This window comes from Mesocricetus auratus, unplaced genomic scaffold (assembly GCF_017639785.1).
Source record: "Mesocricetus auratus isolate SY011 unplaced genomic scaffold, BCM_Maur_2.0 Super-Scaffold_100026, whole genome shotgun sequence".
Lineage (NCBI taxonomy): Eukaryota > Metazoa > Chordata > Mammalia > Rodentia > Cricetidae > Mesocricetus > Mesocricetus auratus.
The window spans coordinates 16221474-16244770 of NW_024429207.1; the positions used below are offsets into that span (position 1 = coordinate 16221474).

Below are 23297 nucleotides of genomic sequence, written 5' to 3' on the forward strand. Positions count from 1 at the left end.
TTCCCTGAGGCAATCCCTGCTGGTGTCAATTTGATAAAACCAGCTTCCAGTCTGTGCAGAGATCAAAGAATCAGATCTCACGATGGTTCCGACAGCAGTATCAGACACAATCACTCATCATTGTAGGAGTCAATGCCACAAAGCTACCCGCCCAAGAGGGCGGGGTCAAGGTAGAGATAAAAGGAAGTGAAAGGAAAAGGACCTTCCCTTTTTTTCTGCTGGAAGCCAGCCACGCTTCTGACTCCCAGCTTGTGCGACTCTCTCTCTCTGGTAAATAAATATTTTGTTTTCCCTATATAGTATCGAGTATCGTTATACATCATCCATCCGCTCTGCTGTCAGGATGAACAGTCACTCAGGGATGGGACGTGGGGCATTGTTCTACAAAGAGATTTTAAGTGAATGTCACAGTGCCTAACTAGAGACCAACAAATGCACAGATAATCTTAATTTTAGAGAGTGAAATGAAGGGGAAAATGCGAAGCTATTTTAGCATTTCCCACAAAATATATCTTGTGATACAATTAACTTCAAAGCAGACACTCTTGGTTTCATACCGGAAGCTGATAATATACGTGGGTCTCAGGAAAATTCCTTGTGTGTACAAAGTATAGGAAACCAGGCTGTCCAGGACATTGTTTTATGGGTTCTGTCCCCAACTTGCCTCTCCTGTGCATCTCCCCAAGTCCTATCCACTCCCTCAGTCTGAGGTTAGGCACTTACCTAGCCCAGGAGTCCCCTTTCCTTGTGGATTTTACAGCCCAGGAAAACCTCCAGGGTTATTTGCTTAACCGGGAAAAGCTGATATTTCAGTGAGATCTAGCTGATGACAGCTGATGACACAACACTTAAAGCTCAGCATTTACTGTCACCATAATTGCTCAGATTAAGGGAGAGTTTTACTCCCACAGAAGCTGGGGGACCCTAATTTCAGAGGAGAAACCTTTCTTTTCAAACTAAATAAAGGCTGGCTTTTTGAAAAGGCAGTCAAACCATTTTCAGTGTTTTTTAATCTCACCATGGACTGACGGCAACGTTTTCACAAACCAACCCTGCCGTAAAGAACTGAATTTTGGGACAGAGATAACTGCAATGGTGTCCTAACCCTTCCACCACCCCACCCCACATTCATAGCTGTGTGCTATGAAGCTCAGCCCGGCAGTCTCTTACTGTCAGCACTGACAAAAACAAAAAGTTCCCATATGTTAGCATGCCACGGAAAGGCAGCCATGCCTTTGGCCGGGGACAGCTTTCCTCATGACTCACCTGCCACACACATACACCTGAACTCTGTCACTGCCCCCGGGCAGAAGACAGATGGCAGTCCTGGGTTTCAGTGAGATGAGAACTTTACATCAGAATTAAGTCAGTGCTTGGCTTCTTTCATGAAGACAGAAAGGAAAGGACTCATGCACATTGGAGTACAAGTTTCCTGTTTAAGTGCTGCATCTTCCCACCTCCACATAGGACCTTCTGAATGTCTTCATGCTGTTTGTCTGTTCCATCTCTGCTTATCATTTCCTTTCTCCTCTGTATCACACAGAACGGAGGATCACCTTGTGCATATTCTCTATGGAGTTCTCCCGTCTGACAGATACCGCATTATATTATACAGACACACTTTGCTACCTGTGCTGAAGTAGATAGCCATTCTTTAGACCCATTGGCTGTCCAACACCAAGCTGCAATTTTTCCCAATTGTACTCTCTCTTAGGACATGCTCACAGTATGCAAAACCGGTGACACTGGGGGCCATGCCCATCTCCATAATCCCTGGAGTAGGGAAATTTCCTCACTCCCTGTGTACTGGAAGGATGGTTTAGTGGGTTAAATTGTGGCCCTCCAGAAAACGTCCAAATCATTGGAACTTATAAGAGGCAGCATATTTGGAAACATGAGTTTCGAGGGCTTCAAGATGAGATTATCCTGGTCATCCATGTCAGGCCTACATCCAAGGGCAAACGTCCTTACCGCCCACAGCAGAGGAGACGGAAGGAAGGGGAAGATGGAGGACTGTGATAGCAGGGAGGGAACCACAGCCAATGAACGTGGAGCCACAGCCATAGCAATGGTAGCACAGGTGAGGACTGGAACCTTCCATGGTGCATGGCTCTGCTGACAAGCTGATATAGAGTATTTGGAATTCAGAGCTCTGGAAGAGTCAGTTTTTATTACTTTAGGTCACTCAGTTTGTGGCTACATATTATGGCAGCCCTGGGAATCAAATCGCATGATCCGGTCATGGGACCTATATTCAGCCACTTATGCTTTTTACATGGGTTCCAGAGACTGAATTTGAGTGACTTCCGAGGACCAGTGCTCTTACGGCCCAAAGCCACCTCCCCTGCCCATTTTAGCTAATTTCTAAAAACTATTCATTTATTTTAATTTTTGTGTATAAGTGTTTTGCCTTCATGAGTCTGTGCACCACATGGGTGAAGTACCTGTAGAGTCCAGAAGAGGGCATCCGATTTGATGGAACTTGAATTATGGGTGGTTTTTAGCTCCCACATGGTGCTGAGAACTGAACCCATGTCCTCTGCAGGCACAGCCAGTGCTTTACCTACTGAACCATATCTCCAAGCCCCAATTTTTTAACTAATTCTTTTTGTTCTTTTCAGACAGGATTTCTCTGTGTAGCCCTGGCTATCCTGGAACTCTCTCTGTAGAACAGGCTGCCTCTGTCTCCTGAGTGCTGGGACTAAAGGCATGCACCACAACCACCTGGGACTAATTTTTAAAGTACTGGCAGCTGTACTCCACTCAGTGAACTATGAAAATGCTGCACATCATTAACAACCCAGAGAGTGAGCTGGAGGCTGCTAGTGGCAAAAAACTAACCCATTGACCACCCGTAGGAATTGGGTGTCCACATGGAATAAGACTTTAAGGATCAGAACTACTCTCCCCAGAAAACAGTAGTATGCAGGACTCAAGGAACTAAGGAGGTGGTAAGATATTTGAATAGCTTAAGAAGGAGAGGATTAAATTCTAGTGACTAAGGTGTTAGCTCAAGCTGTAAGCTTGAGTCCCTTAACAAATGAAATTACACGGGGTTATAGAAGCTGAACAAAGAACTCCTGGTTTGAACTTGGTTTGTGTGACATTCCATGATTCAGGATAAAAAGTGGACCTGAGACTTCAGGGATGTGTCTCTTTCCTTGCCTGCATAAGGATGGCCCTTGCCTTGAAGGCTCTCTGACTGCCACACCAGAGGAGGTTGCTTACAAAAGGGAGAGAAATAGGCCAATCCCATGATTCCTCCAATGCTCACTGCCCCTAGACCTGTGGTAACCTTGCATGCTCTGAAGGGCAATTACAAAGTCAAACCCAGGATAATTACAGGGCAGATGGATGCTCCCCACCAGCCAGAAACACCAGTTCCCAGAGGCATTTTGTTTTTCTCACCCATGGCTTTCGGAGGAAAGCAGTCAATGGTGAGATCATGTAAGTCACTCCACTAACCTATTTGCATTTTTTCATATCTTTTTCCATCTTCCAGAGGGAAGGAGATGAACTGTGCTGTCCCATAGAGCAGCCCCACAGCCCTACACCAAATCCGTTCTGACAACGGACAAGTACCCGTTCTCAATCACCGATTTTTAACCTGGCTACTAGATTCTTCTATCAGCATAAAATGTATTCCAATATCTCTAAAAAAAAATGAACAGTTCTTTCATGTGTGAACGTAGATCATGGTCTAGTTTAAGCCTTCATTTCACTGCCACCTGATTGCAGAGTCCTTAAAATAAACTGCCCTCGATTCAAGGCTTTCCTCTCCTCTGATCTACCAGCATCATGTTTATGATCATAAAGCACCTGACAATGCCTGGTCTGCAGCTGTCATCCAGCAAATTGGGCAGCGAGGAGAAAAAATGGCAAGAAATGAAAAACTAAGTAAAAAGGAGGTCAGAAGGGAAAGAGAGAAGGGAGAGGGGACAGCCCGCTCACTGCTGTTTTGCTCCGTGTCCCCTTCTAGACAAGAGAAACTACGTGTTTGTTTGCTAGGTGCGCAGTGTCGTCTAAGGCTTGCGTCCCTTTGCTCCAACTTCCAAATCACTGCTGTCACTGTACACTGAGCAGTCAGCCACAAGTTACACCAACGACTCCTGCATTCTCACCAAACTTTCTCACTATTAGAGTGTTCGTGTGCCGAAATGTGATGCAGGATGACCAGGTTTTGTAGGTGACTTCATGTCCCTGGAAGTGGGATCTGTGGAGATGGTCCTTTTGCTGATGTTAGAAGAGGCCTGGGCAGAGACACAGATTTTTCACTAGCTTTCACACAAGGTGCATCGCCCCCCCCCCTTGGTGGTGGTGGTTGCTTAGTTACATGAATCTATGAAATACCCCTGAAATATGTATTCAGAAATGGTTAAAATAGTTTTGTGGGGTTTTTTGTTTGCTTGTTTTTGGGTTTTGTTTTGTTTTCTTTCTTTTTGTTTTTCTTTTCTTTCTTTCTTTTTTTTTTTTTTTTGAGATAGGGCTTCTCTGTGTAACCACTCTAGCTGTCCCAGAACTCACTTTGTAGACTAGATCTGCCTGCCTCTGACTCTAGAGTGCTGGGATTAAAGGCATGGACCACCACACCTGGTGGGTTTTTTGTTTTTGCTTTTTAGCCACAATAAAAACAAAACTTCTGCAAGTCCTGCTTAGGTAGTGTAGTCACCTGTCTCCATATGGGAGCCATGCCCACCTAGCACCTGTTATCAGGTATTAACAACTCTCTCCAAACTTTCCCCTTATTTGGTGCTTTGCATTTGGAGGGCATGATTCTACAAACAACATTTCTCCTTTGCCAGTTGACTCTTCATACGGGGACTTAGAGGGCAAAGGTCAGAGAAGGGACCAGTTCCTTTCTGTTAGCTTCCTGTTCCTGACAGAGTTGCCCAGCAACGGTCCTTCCACACAGCATTTGTTTCTAGGAGTAGCTGGTCAGGGTCTAGTTGTCTCCATTCTTCCAGACCCAGCTCTGTTATACCCCTCTGAGACACCGCACTAGGCAACTAAGACCCTTCCTAAGAGATGCAGATCCAGGACACTAGCTATCCCTTGATTTCAAGTATCAGCACCAACCTCCAACACAGAAGTTTGAAAAGTGCTCAAAAATTTCTAGCAATAACCGTTTCATGTTCCTCACCATTTATTTTCTTATTTGCCATTTTTAATTGTGTGTGTGTTGGGGGTGTTCCAGCTTGTCTGTGATTACAGAGGACAACCTGTGAGAACTGGAGTTTGCTTCCATCATAAGGGTCCCGGGAATTGAACTCAGGTCGTTAAGATTAGTGGCAAGCACCTTAACTTCCCGAGTCATCTTGTTGGCCCAGCCCTATTTCTTAATTTCTATCAGAGGGGCTTCTCCATATTTTTGAGTGTAGGACAAGCTATCTATGAGATGCTTGATCAATTAGTAAAACACTTTTAAATCTCAACCATCTGTTGGATATTGATGCTAGGTGCCTTAATAGTCATCATCTTAAATCCAGCAAAGCACAAGTTTGAAATTTGGAACACCAATGTGTATTAAGCCTCACGAGAATTCCAAAGTTAAAGTCACAGCAGATTGTGACTTGTGCAACCCACATTGCGCTACCCAGATTGTGCTACCCACAATCCCAAGTACATGCAAGCAATGCTAGATGGACTCACTGATATCATGTACATGTTTGAACATACATATATATGTAACTAAAGATATGTAATATAGAATATGTAACTATATATATGCAACAATAATAAGAAAAAAGATCATGAATCTGGGATGGAACACAGGAGTTGGGGAAATGGAGGACAGGAGTGATACAGATGCACGAGTTTATACGTGGAGATCTCCAAATAGAATTAAAAGCAAGAAAAAGGAATTTTAGAGACCATTCTGCAAGTGTCCTTCCTCTTTGGTATGTGTTCTCTCTCTCTCTCTCTCCTCTCTCTCTCTCTCTCTCTCTCTCCCCCCCCCTTTTAAGACAGTGTTTCGTGTGTCCCAGGCTGGCCTGGAACTCCTATGCAGCTGAGGATGACCTTGAACTTCCGATATTTCTTTATAACACTGAGCTAGCGCAGCAGTCTCTGCAGTCTTGCAGTGTTGAGGATCAAACCAGGGCTTCGTGCATGATGGGCAAGCTCTGCCCAACACTGATACACCTCTCCAGCCTCCAAGCTCTGATTCTTGATGCAGAAAATGTTCTTTAACATCCCCAGAGTACCACAGAGCTTTCAAATCCATCACATCACACAGATCCAGGAGCTGGGAAGGAGGGACACACCAGATAGTAAACAGCTACTGCAAAGCTCGGAGGTTACTCCTATTTCCACTTCCAAAAGAAGCTGTACTGAAGTATTTTGTGTGCTTGGGTGTGTGTATGTGTGGGACACACTTATGCCATAGCATGCATGAAGAGGTCAGAACAGAAGTTTGTGGAGTGTGATCAGCACATACGAGAGCAGAGAGCCAACTCCAGAAAGTTGTCTTCTGACTTCTGTACATATATATATGTATATGTATATATATGTATGTATATACACACAAGTGATAAATAAAAAATTTAAAACTTTTTGAAAAAATATTGTGTCTGTACTGCATATCTGCATACTTTTTCTAATCCTCAATTCCTAAATGACATAGTAGCTGTTTATATAGCATTCACCTGGTATTCTGAAATATAGTTAATGCAAATGATTTAAAGCATTTGGGAGGAGGCTCATAGGTTATGTACAAATACTCTGTCACTCTCCGTAAGCTGTCCAAGTGTCTGCAGGACAACTTTAGGCATCCTTGAACAGCCCCCCTCTCCCAGTATGCTGAGTGCAAAGTATATATGCACGAGTCTTATGTGGCTTCTGACTTTGGTCCCACAGAGCTGCTGCTCCATGCAACCGAGCCAGGGCCATGCCAGTGTGGTCAATTGACAGCAAGGCTCCACATATGCTAGTAATTAACTGGCATTGTTACACAGGAAGACATCAACTGAATGGGTACCCTTGATGCTCCTGTAAACACTCACAGTGGTGCCTCCTGGGCTGCTGCCCCAGTGGGAGCTGCAGGTAGTGGAGGGAGGAATTCTCCTGGCCATCAGCCAGCACCTGGAAACACGGCGGTCTTCTGAGGCCTCCCAACCTGACTGGATTTATGAGCAACACCCAGACCTCGAACTAGAAAGAAGGAATGGCTATTTTGTGCTTAAATACAAATATCTAGTTCTTGGTGACAAACAAGCTAGGATTGCCCAAGTGTCTGTCATTGGACAGTATTTGTTAAGAAGAGAAAACTTCATGTGGGGCATTCCATTTGAAGGGCAAGCCTACAGCTTTCTAGACTAAAGGGTCAGAATCAGGAAGGTATATGAACCTTGTGCCCCTCTGATATTACCCTTAATTAACAAGTCACACCCAAGGTGGTCGCTTACTTCCTCAGACTTCTGTAGTAGAGTCCCTTGACATAGACGTCTTTTTTAATAGGACCATGTTTCATTCACTATGTAAGTAGTTTATATTGACTTTTAAAAAGTACACTCCTTATTGTGTGTACGTGTGTACTCCTATGTGCCATGGTGCACATGTGGATGCCAAGGGACAAGCTGTGGACATTCAGCTATCTCCTTCTACCATGTGGGACCTGGGGACTGATCTCAGGTTGCACGGCTTGGCCAGTAGTCATCCTTGTTGGCTAAGCCATCTAACCCACCCACCCACATATTGTTTTTAAAAAGCAGCCATGGGTGGGCGGAGATGGGGCACACCTTTAATCCCAGTACTCAGGAGGCAGAGGCAGAGGCAGGCGGATCTCAATGAGTTCGAGGCCAGCCTGGTCTACAAAGAGAGTTCCAGGATAGCCAAGAGTGTTACACAGAGAAACCCTGTCTTGAAAAACAAAAACAAACAAACAAACAAAAACAAAATAAAATGTCTTTTCAATGACTCCTACCCTGTCAATGGCAAAGTTAAATTTGTACTAATGCTTCAAATCTACTTGCTGAGCTTGGTTCCAGTTCCCATTAGCACATTGATCATCGCTTTATCATATGATGCTCTGAAAACATTACACCACACAATCACTCATCCCCTGAGGATACACCATCTGGCATTTGGTGGACTGATGTTTGTAATTATAGTAGCAAAGTGACTATTTTAACAGAAAAACGGGAAAATCAGGAGGCATTGCCAATTTTAAGAGCTACTTTAATTAGATTACACCACTTGGGTAGGAAAAAGTTAGAAGCAATCTAACTGCAGACATCCTAGGATGGCCTAATATTAATAGAACAAGACTTTTTATGTCATTTTTAACACAAAAGACTATCACCAGCCTGCTTTTTAACATCCCCACCCCTGCCACCTTCCTGTGGTCTAAGAAGGTTGAGCCTTGTGGAGGAGCTGCAGAGTGAAGCAAGAGTGATGAGGGGCTTGGGTACAACTTGGGACTAGATCAGAGGTCCTAAGGCCAACAGCCAGCTGCACCATTTATTCCCATCATGGGGCACATGATCCTACACCTTCAGTGACTTTTCTTCTTGTGCTTTTGCCCCATGCTTTATTATTTAACTGGTCAAAGACCTTGGTGAAGATAGAAAGAAAATAAAATCACTTCTCCAGAGGGAAGCAATATTTGAGGACAAAACATGCAAAAATATTTATGCTTCTCCATCCAACCTTTCCTGTACTATCAAAAAACTTACTTTCATGTGACCCAGAATATGGCTACCTACATTTCCCATGTCCTTGGAGGGTGATCAATTGGTGGGTATAATGATGTTGAAGTCCAGAAACTCTTTGGATTATAATCTATCGTAATGTAAAAACGGGAAGGAGCGCCGTAAAATGTAAGGAATATGGTAACAGACACTAAGAGGCTCAAGCTACTTCTCCATCAGGTGGCTCGCTGCTCCACACATCAAACGTGAGCTGCTCTCTCAGCATCCACACGCTCTTGTTTCTGTTCTTGCAGTGGTTGGAATGAGAATGGTCCCCACAGGCGCATACATTTGTGTAGCTGGTCTTGCATTGGTGGAACTGTTTGGGAAGGAATGGGAGGTGTGGTCTTGCTGAAGGAGGCGTGTCATTTCCATGCCGCTCCCAGTTAACTCTCACTGACTCATGGTTGTACCTCAAGTTGTGAATTCTCAACTACAGTTGTAGCTCCATGACTCTCTGCCTGCTGCCACGCTTCCTGCCATCATGGTCACCACATGTCCCTGCCTCCTCTGTAACCGCAAGGTCCAATAGACTCTTTCTCCCATAAGTTGCCGTGTTCATCATGTTTTATCACAGCAACAGAAAAGTAACTAAGACAGCTCTCGTAAGTCAGAAGGTGTTGGCGCATAGCATCCGCTGTATTAATCTGGAGTCCTTGCTAAATAAATACATGCTGAGTCTGATGTTTATATCAGTTAAAGTAGAAGCTGTCACACTATTTAATGAGGGTAACAACTGAAATGGATCTTTTTCAGAACTGAGGTATTATTTATTTTAATGGCTTTCATAGAAAACTTTCAATTTATGCTACATAATTGTATTCTTTCTAAGCAGATAAATATCACTTTCAACTGGGGACAAATTATGTCAGAGAGCTACAGAGCAGTGATGCTCTCTACAGACTTTCCTGCTTTGAATATGGTTGCCTACTAGTATCTACAAGAATTATACAAGAGCTCCAACTTTGTTGGTGCTAAGAGCTGCAGGATGCTCAAGTGTCATAGAAAATGACGCGTTCATATATCACACATGTACCTCTTCCTGCAATCGATACACCGCCTCTAGATCCCCTGTATCTAATACAATGCAAATGTTCTGCAAATAATTGTCAAGTTGTATTTTTAGGGAGTAACAGTAAGAAAAAGAATTGCACATTTACAGAGGGATTGTCTCTCAAATAGTTTTGGTTCCTGGTTGGTCGAATCTGGCCTTGCAGAACCATGGATGAAAGGGATGCTTTTTAATCCCCCCTGCAGCTAGCCTTGCCATTGGCTGTGACTTCTCACCCTGTGAGCTGCTTCAAGTAGGCTCACTCACTCTCTAATTTACTACATTTTATCTCCTTTGGGCTTAACATTGACGGTCTCTGAACCAAAAGTCTCACAGGCAGTGGAGGAGTCAGCTGGGTAAGTGAGCTTGGTGGTACCCACATTGATTGTCTTGTTGGCTCTGTCCTGTGGTAAGGAGATGAAGATGCTAGGGAAGGCTGGCCACACCTGAGACCCTGACATGTGACAGCCTTCTGCTTTCAGCGGGGCTACCTGCCCCAATCCCACCCTCTGGGCTCTCTCTTGGGCAGTGACACTGAGCCCTTCATAGCTGGGTCTTACAGTTTCCTCCATTGTCTGCAGCAGCCCACACATGCTTTGTACCTATGAAAACCTCTGCGGGGCCATGGGGGTGTGACTGTTTACATTGTGCAGAGAGGTTTTCAATTCTGAGTAAGTGCCACAATTATGAAAGCTGCACACAAGTAGGAAATATGCCAGTTTGAAAGGATGCTCTCATTTGCAGGCAGCTTGCATTGTATTTTACAAGAGCGTGTTTGACATTTTAAGCCTTCCTGTGACAGCAAATTGTACTTCTCCTAGCAGCAGGAGTTATTAAGTCGGTGCCCAGAATAAAGCAGACGGTTTGGAAGAGTTTAATTTTTTTCAGTTTCCATGCTGCAGTTTATGACTGGGCTGGTTTCTTCAGAGATAAGCCTGGGTATAGTTGTACACTGTTTATTATTGTATATTTAAAGCCACAGATACCATTTTCAACCTTCAAGGGAAGTCATTATAACCTACTTTTCAAGCATATGAAACAGGGTGAGAAGTGTTCTGGCTCTAAATTTAAACCTTTGAATAAGACAAAGCACTCAACCCAAAGCTCCGGAGACAGGAGAGAAATGTTTCTCACAAACGGAAAACAATACATAAAACCTAAAATACAATCTGTTTTGTCTCAAGCATAATTATTTTATTTATCAAGAAAGTGGAATATAAGCCATTGGCTATAAAGTATGTTCATAGTACCAAGTAGGTGAAAAGCAAAAGCATATTTTCAAAACTGAAGAGACATAGCATCTTTGAAAATTTATTAAAAATAACAGAAAAAAACTTGGAATGACTTGGTTCTCTAAAACTTGTGTGGAAAGCTCCATGTTCTATGTTGACCATCAGATCTTTGTTTTATTTGTTTTTTTAACACAGGGGTTCTCTGTGTAGGTCTGGCTGTGTTGGGACTCCCTGTTTAGGTCAACCTGGCCTTGAACTCATGGAGCTCCACCTTCTTCTGTCTCCCAAATACTGGGATTAAAGGCATGTGCCACCATCGCCCGACTCAGATCTTTGTTTTATGGTGTCCTCAACTTGTAGGTACTGAGATAGTACACAGCTTCTGCAGGAGAAAAACTGAGTCAAAAATCAACAGCTGAATGGAAAACTAAAGCTGATACCAGGGGTGAGGGTCCTGTATGCCTGAAAGTCCACCAGCACAGAAAATATGTATCTAGTTCCTAAAGACTAAACATCAGAGTCATGAGTACCCTTTTACACAGCCATGGTCTAGCTTAGGTAAATGGAAGCAAGAGTAACTCATGCACAGCCTGCACTAGGGTAGATACTACATCTTGTATTCAGTAAGAATTAATGTTTTAGTGGTTACTATTGACCTATCATAAAAATCATGTCAAGAAACAGCACATAGAATGTCCTCTATCTAAAAGAAATGTCCCACTAATCATCAGTGTCCTACTTGAATGGGTAAGTCTTAAGGCATAGAGCAGTAGGAATTCAAAAGGCAAACTTTGAATTATATATATATATATATGTATGTATGTATACAGACAAGTAGGCACACACATACATTAAAGAGTCTGTAACCTCACAAATAATTGGCAAGAGGCTTCTTGCCTATAGCAGAACTCACAGCAGAGTGTGACGTCCGTCTTCTTCAGTTTTGCCTTAACCAGGATTTCTAAGACTGTCTGTCTACATTTCAAAACTCATTCTTACTCTGGATGCTACACATAAGTCCATTTACCCTACACCAGACAAAATGCAGCACTATGATGAGTATAAAAGCCCCTGCGTGCACACACTGCACATACATTTCCAAAAACCTGCATTTTAACAACTAGAATAGACAGACTGTCAGAAATGAGATTGTAAATTACTGTGGCTGAGAGAGAAAGAAAAAAAACCTTTAGAAGTAGATAGCTCAACATTTTACTCACATATTTCTATGTGTTCTGCAACTTTATGGGTGTATTGTGTGTAGCTTCTTACTGGATTAGTGTAGGATTCAACCATTTTCCCATGTTACTTAGGAGCCACAATATTCCTTCCTAGTCAAGTAAGAGTTCACCCATATCCCTGCTAACTTGGCACAAAGTCTTAAGGCTTTCTACTTAGAACAGCATACAGAGAAGTCAATCCAGGCCTGCAGTAGCATGATGGAGGGCGTTGTGATGTACAACTTTGTAGCTCTGGGCCTTCCATTTTGTTTGGGTTCAGGCCTATCAGTAAATGTACTCTATGGCCTCTGACCCAAGTGTTTATAACCAATATGAAACTGTCCAAAAAGGAGGGATTACTTTGCTTGGAAGTCTGTGTGCATTCTCTTCACCTGCTAAACGCTCAGGTGAAATGTGTGCCCTCATACAGAACTTTGGTCTTAGTACTTGACATACTGTCACAGAGGCCCCTTGAATTGATGCCTCATGCATCTTATACTCTAGCACTACATGAATTCCTAATTGTGAAAAACCATCTTATGAGATGTTCAAACTAAAAGCATGCATTGGTGCGACAGGTTACAACTAAGGGATCCGTGTTGATTCTTGTTAACGAATATCCATAGTCTACTCTAGTATTTGCTCTTTGTATTGCACAACTTTGAGTTTTGTAAGATGCATAATATTGTGTATCTACTACAGCAGTACCATGAAAATTTTATGGCCCTAAAATTTCCTAAGAGCCTCCTATTGATCTCTTCCCTGTACCCCTGACCCTTTGGCAACCTGATCATTTATTTTACTGTCTATAGTTTTGCTTTTCCAGAATGTCAGCTAGTGAAACCATAGCATATTTATCCTTTTCAGGCTAGCTTCATTTAGTAATATGCATCTAAGTTCATTCATGTCTTCACATAGGTCATGTCTTTTTAAACACCAGCAAATATTTCATTATGTGGACATATCATAATTTGTATATCCATTCACCTAAGAATGTCTTAGTTGCTTCCAATTGTTAGCAGTTATGAAAAAAGCTGCCACGCAGGTTTTGATGTACCTGCCCATTAATTTTCATCTTCACCAATACAAGTATACTCAACATGAATAAGCATGAGAATACTTTTCATTCAAGACAGCTGTAAAAAACTCACTTTGGGCTCAGATTTTACTTTATTTCATTTTAAGTGTGTGGGTGTTTGGTCTGTATGTATGTCTGCGCCCAGTGTCCACAGAGACCAGAAGAGGGCAGATCCTCTCGAACTGGCATTACAGATGGTTGTGAGCTGTCATATGGGTATCAAACATGTGTCCTCTGGAAAAGCAGCAAATGCTCTTAAGCACTGAGCCACCTCCTCAGATCTTTGGGATCAGTTTTTGAAGTCACAGCCCTCAGCTAATATTTCTGATTAGCCCATAACTTTTGCAGATGTATTTTCTGAAGTTCATTTACTATAGACGGTCAAGAGGTTACTACATTACATCAAGACTGCTTTCCTAGATGCACATGTTTTCCCTGTTGAATTTACACATAGTCAACAATGAAAAGGGCCCTAAAGAGGGATAATAATTCCTACCCAGCAGCTGTGGAGATTCCTCATTTTTTCAGACATGCCAGTATTACTTTCCAGGACTGTAACTGCCCAGTGAAATGGAGCTACATACAGTTTCTAAGGAGAATTATCCTCTGATGCTGGTACTCTCTGAGGGAGGAGCTTGGGTAAGATCAGCCATGTCAATGCTCCTGACAATGGCCTTCGTTTATCTACCTCCACAGCTAAGGGTAAAAGACTTCTCTCTGTAACTAGACTCACACCCAGAAAAAGCCAGTTTCTTCTTCCTGTTTCCACAAGCTGTTGTTGCTTTGATTTCCCTTTGCCCAGGAAATTCCTGATCACTGTTTCAGATATGCTCTTGGTCACATGGAACATTCTGTATTTAAGCACACACTTCTCTGCTGGTTCTTTGTGCTGTTGAAGGCTGCTGACTTGAATAAAAACTCATATTCTAGATGGAACCTCTTTCCTCTGGCAGCATCTATGTGCATGATGGTGGCTGTGACAGGAAAAAATGGCTTCCTTCCTTGAGTGGCATGAGATGTGCCATACCATAAGATTTGGCTGTAAATAGGACGGTAAGGCATTTTCTTAATTAGTGATTGATGGGGGGGGTTCAGTCCATTGTGGGTGGTGTTACCCCTGTGCTGATGGTCCTGAGTTCTATAAGCAAGCAGGCTGAGCAAACCATGAGAAGAAAGCCAGTAAGCAGCACCCCTCCATATTCTCTGCATCAGCTCCTGCCTGTAGGTTTCTGCCCTGTTTGAGTTCCTGTCCTGACTTCCTTCAGTGACATGAAAGTCACCTCAATGACCTAACCAGGAAGAGTCACAATTTGGATGACTCTTATTTACATATAGATATGCACTTACTCTATATAATACCTAGCAGATAAAAGATGTTTTTGGTTTTCTTTTTATTACTTTTTACACTTTATGCTGATGAGTATTTGCATATATAGGAGTATATACATGCGTATACTATATTGGAACCTGGTGTCCATGGAGGAATTGGATGCTCTGGAACTGGAGTTATAGAAGGTTGTGAGCTGTCCAGTGGGTTCTAGGAACTGAGACCTGGGGCCAGGTCTTAACTGCTGAGTCATAGTTTCAGTCTCATTTGACTATCATTTGACAACTGCAGTTTGGTAAACAGTGCTATCTCCAAGTACACTCAGTATGTTTGGCCAAGGTGAGAATGTGCCACCTTTACAGTCCAGAGAAAGGGAATACAGAGCTCTACTCTCAGTTTTTACTCAACTGTGAATTAAAGAGGACTCCAGGAAGGAAGAGGGCCAGGCAGATCATTTACATGTCACTACAACAGAAACATCAGTATTTCCTACTCTCCTTTATAATTAATCAACTCATATTAGAGTCAGACAGCTATACCCAAGAGACTATGAAATAAATGAGGCTCATGGGCAGTAGCTTGATGATGGCTTGGGATAGAAGACCTGGGGGGCGTTTTCATAAGGCAGAACACCATTTGCTTTAGTTATGTTCATTTTTGATGATGAGAGGTAGAGTGGTAAATCATTGGTGTCTTCACAATAGCTAAAGAATATAGTCATATGATAGCATGATTTACCCAAGTAACACTTAATATTCTGCATTTCAGTGTCTTCAGCCATTACTTGGGAAGATAATGAAACAGTTCTCATCTTTTGAGACATAGGTTCAATTCAAGAAAATACATCTACCAGACCAACAAATTCACATTTGTTCAGGTCTTCTCTCCTTTCCCAAGTTTTAGAAGCAAAGGGAAGATGATTTTATTCAATGATCAAGACTATTCTGAGATACCCGAATGCAGTAATTTCTGAGTGCAAACAGCTCATAATGTATTAACAGAAGAGAAGTGATGTGCAGAAAAACAAATCTGACAAATTCAGGGCTTGAAAGAAGTGATTGGAGTAAATTCAAGCATGTTTTTATTTTGCTATCCAATAAATAAGTCATTTATATCTTTCTCAGCTTTAAAAAGAACACTGTGAATGTTGTAGAGGGAACAAAGAGGCAGCAAAAACATGCTTTTGTTCACAGGTGATTCATCTAGTGAACAGCCCAGCCAGCCAGATACTGTGATTTCTGAACAGACGCTGATTTTCGTTTGCTTTGTGGGCCATGGAACGGGTATTGCCAGCTGAATCTTTGGTAGGAAAGATTGTTGTAAAAATCATTTTTTCTGGAATGTGGACGACAGCTTAGTCTGAAGTGCTGGCTTGGTTAGCATGGAGACTTGGGTTGGGATGCCCAGAACTCGGGTAAGAAGCTGGGCATCACGGTTTGAGCTTCGGGTTCACAGAGAGATCACGTCTCAAAAAGTGAAGATGAAAACCATCAAGGGAAGGTATTCAGCATTAGCCTCTGGCATCTAACCCCCGCACACTCACACATCCACACTAGTAAGTAATACACCAAACACTCAACATAAAAACACACAGCTACAGGTAAAAACTCATTTTCCTAATATTTTATTTTGATTAGGGGAACAGGAAGTTGAGTGGGTGGGGGTAGAACAGGGGGAAGAGGGAATCATAGGTTAGAAGACAGATCAGGCACCAGAGTGACCTCGAGTGATCTAAAGGGATAACACCAATTGGCAAGCTAAGCAATAGTGGAGAGACCACCTCGAATGCCCATTCCTGGTAATGAACTTGATGTCTATAACCATCTGGGAGCCTTCATCCAGTGACTGATGGAAGCAGAGGCAAACACACAATTAAACACTGAACTGAACCCAAGGAACCCAGTGGCAGAGAGAGAGGAGTGATGAGCAAATTGGCAAAGAATGGGCTGGCAAAACCAGCAGAGACAGCTGATCTGAACAGGGGAGTGCTCTTAGACCCCAGACCGACAGTGGGGAGGCCAGAATGGGACTGATCTGGACCCCCCCCAAATGTGAGTGTCAGTGAGAAGGCCTGGGCAACCTATGGGGCCCTGAGCAGTGGATCAGTGTCTATTCCTGGAATACAAACAGTCATCCTGTGCCCATAGCACAAAGAGGGATGCTCTCTCAGCCTGGACTCTTAGGAGAATGCCTGGACCCTACCCGGAATGAAATGACAGACTCTAGATATCCCCTATGTGGAAGGAATTGGCAATAGGGTGGGAGGCTGGGGGGGAAGGGGAGTGCGGGAGGAGGGGAGGGAGAGGGAACTGGGATTGACATGTAAAACAAGCTATTTAAAATTAAAATAAAAAATGATATAAAAAAGAAACAAAAAAACCAAGATACATTTATTCTACATTTAGACGTATAGTAACAGGTCCAGTAAGTTTTACTTAATACTTTCCCCTCCTAAAAATGTTAAATCTACATCAATGTTTGAAAGGGTCCTTGGTTATCAATTATTTTTTTTCTTTTTTTATAAAATGTGATCCAAAATCAATCGTAGCCTACTTTGAATTAAGTATTCTGTTTTTGACAACTATATTTTAGATACATGTTAGACATGATGGCCTGTCACTCAACTCTCATTTGTAACTTCTTCAAATGTTCATTCCATCATCCCTGAAGATAGGAATCTGTAGACTACATTTCCCAGAATCCTTTGAAGGGTGCAACAAGAAATTAGGTTCTTCCAGAGAGAATGTCTGGAGAAGGAAGCAGAGAGTGTCCGGGGATGATGCTGGCCGGCCTGCTTTGCTGTTGGTACAGTGTTCCCTCCCTTGGTTCCTAGGGTTGAGAGTGAAGGACTTCCTCTGATTATTGGAATACAGACAAATGACATGTTTGGGAAGGCAGCACCTCTGCTCCTGGCGCAGTCTCAGAATTCAGACAGCAGCAATGAAGGCCGGAGCCCCGGAGTCACTTCAGCCCAGCTGCTTGGCAGGGATCTCATGGAGCTCACACTCTCCTCTTTCTTAAGTAGCAACTTTCCTGCGTGCACTTCGTTTCCACTCTACACCCCTCGATGCTTCAAAGTAGCCGTGACAGTTTCCTGATTGTCACAAGAAAGGGAGTGTGCAGTACACCGATGGTCGGAAGTGCTTTGGGAGAAAAAAATGAAAGGGGAAAGGTGGTGCCCATCTGACACGCAGTTGTGTGACAGAGAACAAGGTCACAAACCAGACCAGGGCTATCTAAATGAAGGGATGGACTTGAAGTCAAAACATAATTATAAAAGCTGAGAAGTAATCAAGGGCACTTATGGAAAGACAGAAGGAAAGAGGGGGAAGGCAAATAAAAATAAAAACAGTAAATTTACCTGTGTGCTGAACCAACCACAAGTCTTTCAAATGACCTTGAGAAGATCGGCCCATCAGGGAAGACTTTGATGGCACTACTCTGCCCTTTGCTCTGAGCGCCCAGAGCCTTCCCCATGAGATTTCAAAATGAATCACGCCCTACAACTCCTCAATGGATTCCCCAGATTCAAACTGTGTGATTGACAGAAATACGCACAACATACATTTTAAACCAAACTCTATTCGTCTTTAAAAATGTAAGGGAAGATTAATCTAAGCGTTGTTTGGGGTCGAGGAGAAGGTCTGGAGGTAGACTAAGGGCCTTGCATATGACAACACCTACGCTTGACTACTGAGTTGCACTTCCAGCCCCACACGCTCTTAAAGTCAGATGCCTAATGCAAAGCACTGGCAAATGAGTTATGATAAATACTGTTTCATTTCAGATTAGCTTAAGAATTGCAAATTCCCATTTGTCATTTATAACGTAAATGACCCAAATAAAACAAACCCAAGGCAAGACATCCGCATGCAATGAGATTTCTACTTAGACTATATAAAAGAAAAAAGTTTCTTCCAGGTCATCCCTACTGTTTCAGTCTCCTTCACCACACAACTCTGTCAGAGACACTTGAGTTCTGGGTAGTTCTCCCAGCCCCTCTGATTTGGGAGCAGGTACTGATCAGCTTCCACAAAATGTTCTTCCTTCCCATCGCTTCTGAAAGCAGCATTTCAGACCTCTGTCCCTCCAGAGGTCAAATTTCCCATTTCTGCCTTCATCCACTTTCATTTTCTATGCCTAATGTTACATACGGGCTGTCTTGGAAATTCCATTTAGCTGGTGATTCTGTAGGCCAGAAGCTGGAGAGCAAATATTCACTTCTAAACAACAACTCAGTAAACCCTCTGGGGTTGTTTGAAGGAGAATGTGCCTCAAAAGGATGGCACTATTAGGAGGTATGGCTTTGTTGAAGTAGGTGTGGCCTTTTTGAAGGAAATGTGTCACTGTGGGAGTAGGCTTTGAGATCTCTTTTGTCCAAGCTTCCCTCAGTGTTAGACTCAGACTACTTCCTGTTGCCTGAACCATGTAGGACAATCAGCTACTACCCCAGCACCACATCTGCCTGCATGCCACCATGCTCCCTGCCATGATGATAATGGACTGAACCTCTGAAACTATAAGCCACAACCTCAATTCAATGATTTCTTTTGTAAGAGTTGCCATAGTCATGGTGTCTCTTCACAGAAATAGAAACCCTAAGTAAGACACCTGCAGTGCAACTTCAAGGGGTATCACTGCATCAACATACTCAGCTCACTTGCTCTTCTATCCTCTCTCTCTCTCTCTAGAGTGCGCACACGTGTGCGTGTGTGTGTGTGTGTGTGTTTGTGTGTGTGTGTGTGTGTACACGTGCACAAGTGCCCACAGAGGCCAGAAAGAGGTGTAATCCCTTGAAGGTGGCGTCCCAGGCATGTATGAACTGGGATCTGAACTCTCGGTTCTCTGAAAGAGCAGTAAGTGCTATTAACTGAGGAATCACCTCTCCAGTACCTCCATCCACTCTATAACTTCTCCCTGTGTGCTAACAGCATTCTGGGCATTTTATAACCATTATTCCATCCATCCCTCACAACCACCTTCAGAGAAATCATTATGCCCACTTCACACATGAGGAAATGGCTTGAGATGGGTTGCACTTTAGGAGACCTAGTTAAATTGCAGAATGCTTTCTTTGGGTGGCTGGACGTTTCCTTGCTATAGAAGTCCCCCAGATGAATGACATTCACCTCCTGTGAGCAGCTCTTATTAAATTCTTAAGCAACATTCTCTCTCAGGCTACCTAGAGAAGTGAGTCATGAAAGATAAGGGGCATTCAGCTGACCACTTAGAATTGATGTTCTTTCTGCCTTCCCAGGGACCAAATGATGCCAGAGCTGAGCTCAGGTCAGCTTTAGTCACTCGAGTCTCTCTCCTGGGTTTCCCCAGAACACGTCCTCATTCATCTACAAGTAAAGACAAAAGATAACTGACAACCCAATAGTCACAACGCGCTCTGCCATGGGCTAATTTCAATGACATCTTTTGTTCAAATCCCGCTAGAAATCCAAGGGGGAACATCACCATGAGCAAACTTTTCTGTCAACACTAAGATGCTGTGTATGGCCAACTGCGTCTGCTTCTGTTTTTCTCAAACTATCAACGAAACCTTCACAGTCACGTGCAGCAAGCTTAGAGTCCAACTCCTAAAGAAGCACCAACACCCCTACCCTTCAGAATTATGCCCAGTTAGCAGGTCTTGTTTACAGTCTCTCAAATATCAGTAACAAACAAACAAAACAAAACAACAACAACAAAAACTACCCAAAACCGAGGTTTAAGATTTCCTGAGAGTCCAATGCCACCTGGCCCCTACACTTAAAGTCAGGTTAAGTTCTTAGCTATGTAAACCAAACATTTTAAATGTCACCATCCTTTTGGTAAGTAAAAACATTACTAAAATGCCTGAACTTAAGGACAAACTATTTCAGAAGAGCATCAGATCTTTCTAGAAGTAGCATTTCTTCTGAACGAGGCAAAGGGGCCTGTAGAGAGCTCCCTTTTTAAAATGTGACCAAAGCAGCAGTTCTCTGGAATGGTTTCCGTAGTGATGAGATACTTTTCAGCTTGCCACAGTCTCCTAAATAAGCAACCAGTCAGTGGCTGGTGGACAAGAGCAGCAGGCGTTTCTCCCCAATGATCTCCATCTCCCAGAGACCCACCCCAACTGACTCTAAGACACCAGACACCAGAGCTGTTTACACTGCCTTAGGGGCCAGACAGAGAGAGATCTTGACCTCTGAAAACCCTACAACTTCTCCTTCACTAAACCTTACTACAAATTAATCACTCATTTTCCAGGAAGCAGAAAGATAAGATACTTCAATGGGCCGTGGGGATAGTAGTGCTTTCAGCTGGGAAATAAAGTGTTAAATGTCAATCCTTGGCAATAACCTTAATCTCCCCAACGGCACCGATATATCCTAGTCTTTTCCTGCAGGAAATTTCCTACGTGCATTTTGAAGATTACGCGCACATCAACAAAGATACAAAGAAAGACTTGGCTCAGAGTCGTCTAAAGCCTTGCCTCTTTCTACGTGTTATAATCAGAAAGAGCCCAAGTTAACGCAAAAGGCATTCACAGAAGGAAAGTATCATTATACTAATCCCATCACTCTATTGAACTTCCCTTCTAATACACTGTATTTTCATCCTCAGCTTTGGAAACTTTTAGGCTGCGAGTTATCGCAGTTCCCGCCTCCTGCTGGGTGGAAAAATCATTTTTCAAGTCACGGCTTTTAAAGGGAAAGCTACACGTGCTCCCAGAAACACGAATTCATCTTCACCTTTAAGCCTCTGAGCTGCTCCCCTTGGGCTCTGAATGACCAATTATCCGCCTGGCCATCGGAAGCACAGCCTTGCAAGGCAGACTGGCCTCCCTTGGTCACGTCTCAAGTTCGCAGGGTAAACAGGTTCTCCACGGCAACCGGGATGGCCGAGGACGACCAGGGACTCACCCAAGCGTGCAAATCCCCGGTGTGCGGTCAGCCCGCCACGACCTGAGTCTCTAGGGGTGCAGAGCGGCCGCAACTAGGGCAGCGGAGACGAGGGTCGCCGTTGAGCGGTGCAGACTAATGTCAGCGCCAGCTCGGGGGCGGTCTCTGCCCAGGATCCGGGAGGGAAGCTCGGCCGAGCGTTGGCTCGGAGCTCTTCAGTTCTTCACAGCATCACAGCCCGGGCTGTCCAGAATGCAACTTCCACTCGTCGGCCTAGAAGCGTGAGAATGAAAGGAAGAGGAGTGGTGGGGAGAGGGAAAAAACATTTAAAAAAAAAAAAAAAAAAAAGGACGGGGTGCGCGGGAGCGCGCAGGACGGGAGCGCGGCTCGGCTGGGTAGAGAAGTTGGAATGCAGCCGCGAGGCCGCGCGCGGCCAGGCTCGCCTGGGGACCTCCAGCGGAGCTGCATTGCTTGGGCGCCGGAGTGACAGCAGCAGCGACTTCCCGCTGTGCCCGCCGCCCGGACCCGCCCTCACCTCTCCCTAAGCAGCAACCTCAAGCCCGCGGCGCCTCGGAGTCGGCTCGGTGCGGCGCGGGCGCGTGGCGGAGCCCAGGCAATGTGGCTGTGCTGTCCGGTCCCCTGCAAACGCCGCGCCCAGACGTGCCAGTGTGGTGAGGCTGGGATCGGGATGACCTTCCTGTCCCTCGCCTCGATCTTCTCCTGTCTCTTGTGGCTTGTCGGTTCCTAAGCGGGAGAGACGCAGGGCGGGTACACCTGGCTGGTCCCAAGCCCAGCTCTGTACCTGTGGTGACTGACACCCACGTGACCCTGAGCACTTCTCTTCCTTTTTTATCCTGACCGCAAAAGACACTAACTGGAATACCAACAGGGTGCCTGGGCACTTTGGCTGACTCAGAATCGGAGGGATCGAGTCCAGGCTGTCACTGCACTGGGTCTTTGGTTTAAAAGGCATGGTTAATATTTTCAATGTTTTGCCAAAATGAGTGGGTCAAAGGCAGCATGGGTGCAGGGTGGAATTTAGAAGCATTCCCCTAAAATGGACATAGATCGTTGTTTCTGCAACAATAGTGTTAATTGCTTTCAGCGTCAGCTAATAACCTTCAACCTACACTAGTAAACAACGCAGGTACCCGCTGGGGTCTATGTACTTAAAATAAACAAACACAACAAAACGTGGTCCCTAACTCGAAGCCCAACACATTCAGTAAGAATCTGATGTTGTGCCGGGCATTGGTGGCGCATGCCTTTAATCCCAGCACTCGGGAGGCAGAGGCAGGTGGATCTCTGTGAGTTTGAGGCCAGCCTGACCTACAAAGCGATTCCAGGACAGCCTCTAAGACAATACAGAGAAACCCTGTCTCGAAAAACAAAACAAAACAAAAGAATCTGATGTTGTTGAGTTGCTGTTCTGTTATGTATGTTTGTGGGAACTCAGCTACAGTGACACAAAAATGCCCATTTACAGTATCACTGAGAGGGTTGGTGGAGAACATATACTTTAACTCCCGAGCAGTGCTCCGGTATTCTGTCTACTGGACGCAGGGAGCAGGAACAACTTCTGTTTAGACTTCTGTTGCAATGTCAAGAATGACAAAACAGCCATCCCTCCCTCCCTTTAAAAAGGGATGAGAAGAACCACCAGCCTGTTCCTTATCTTCTTGAACTCGGTGCCAATAGGAAGGACACTCGCCTCTCCTTTGCTCCCTTTTTCTTTTCATTCAAGAAATCTACAATTAAGGGGAACAGAAATTATCATAGGTGCTGACATATCCCCTACCTCATCTGACAGCGCACAGCAACACACAT

The 23297-nt window shown here is 44.0% G+C and overlaps 1 protein-coding gene across 3 annotated transcripts in view; it reads right to left on the minus strand.

Moving 5' to 3' along the window:
• Trmt9b (tRNA methyltransferase 9B (putative)) overlaps positions 1 to 22377 on the minus strand; it is a 64162-nt gene extending 41785 nt beyond the window's left edge. The window contains exons 1-2 of one of the 3 annotated variants that reach the window (XM_040731812.1): positions 22006 to 22377; positions 21492 to 21743 (exon numbers count right to left, since the gene is read on the minus strand). The gene's annotated coding sequence lies outside the window, so the exon portion shown is untranslated. Of the gene's footprint in view, positions 1 to 21320; positions 21744 to 22005 lie in introns of all 3 variants that reach the window. The other 2 variants (XM_013110703.3, XM_040731813.1) reach the window with 2 other exon arrangements.
• Positions 22378 to 23297: the final 920 nt, after the last annotated feature.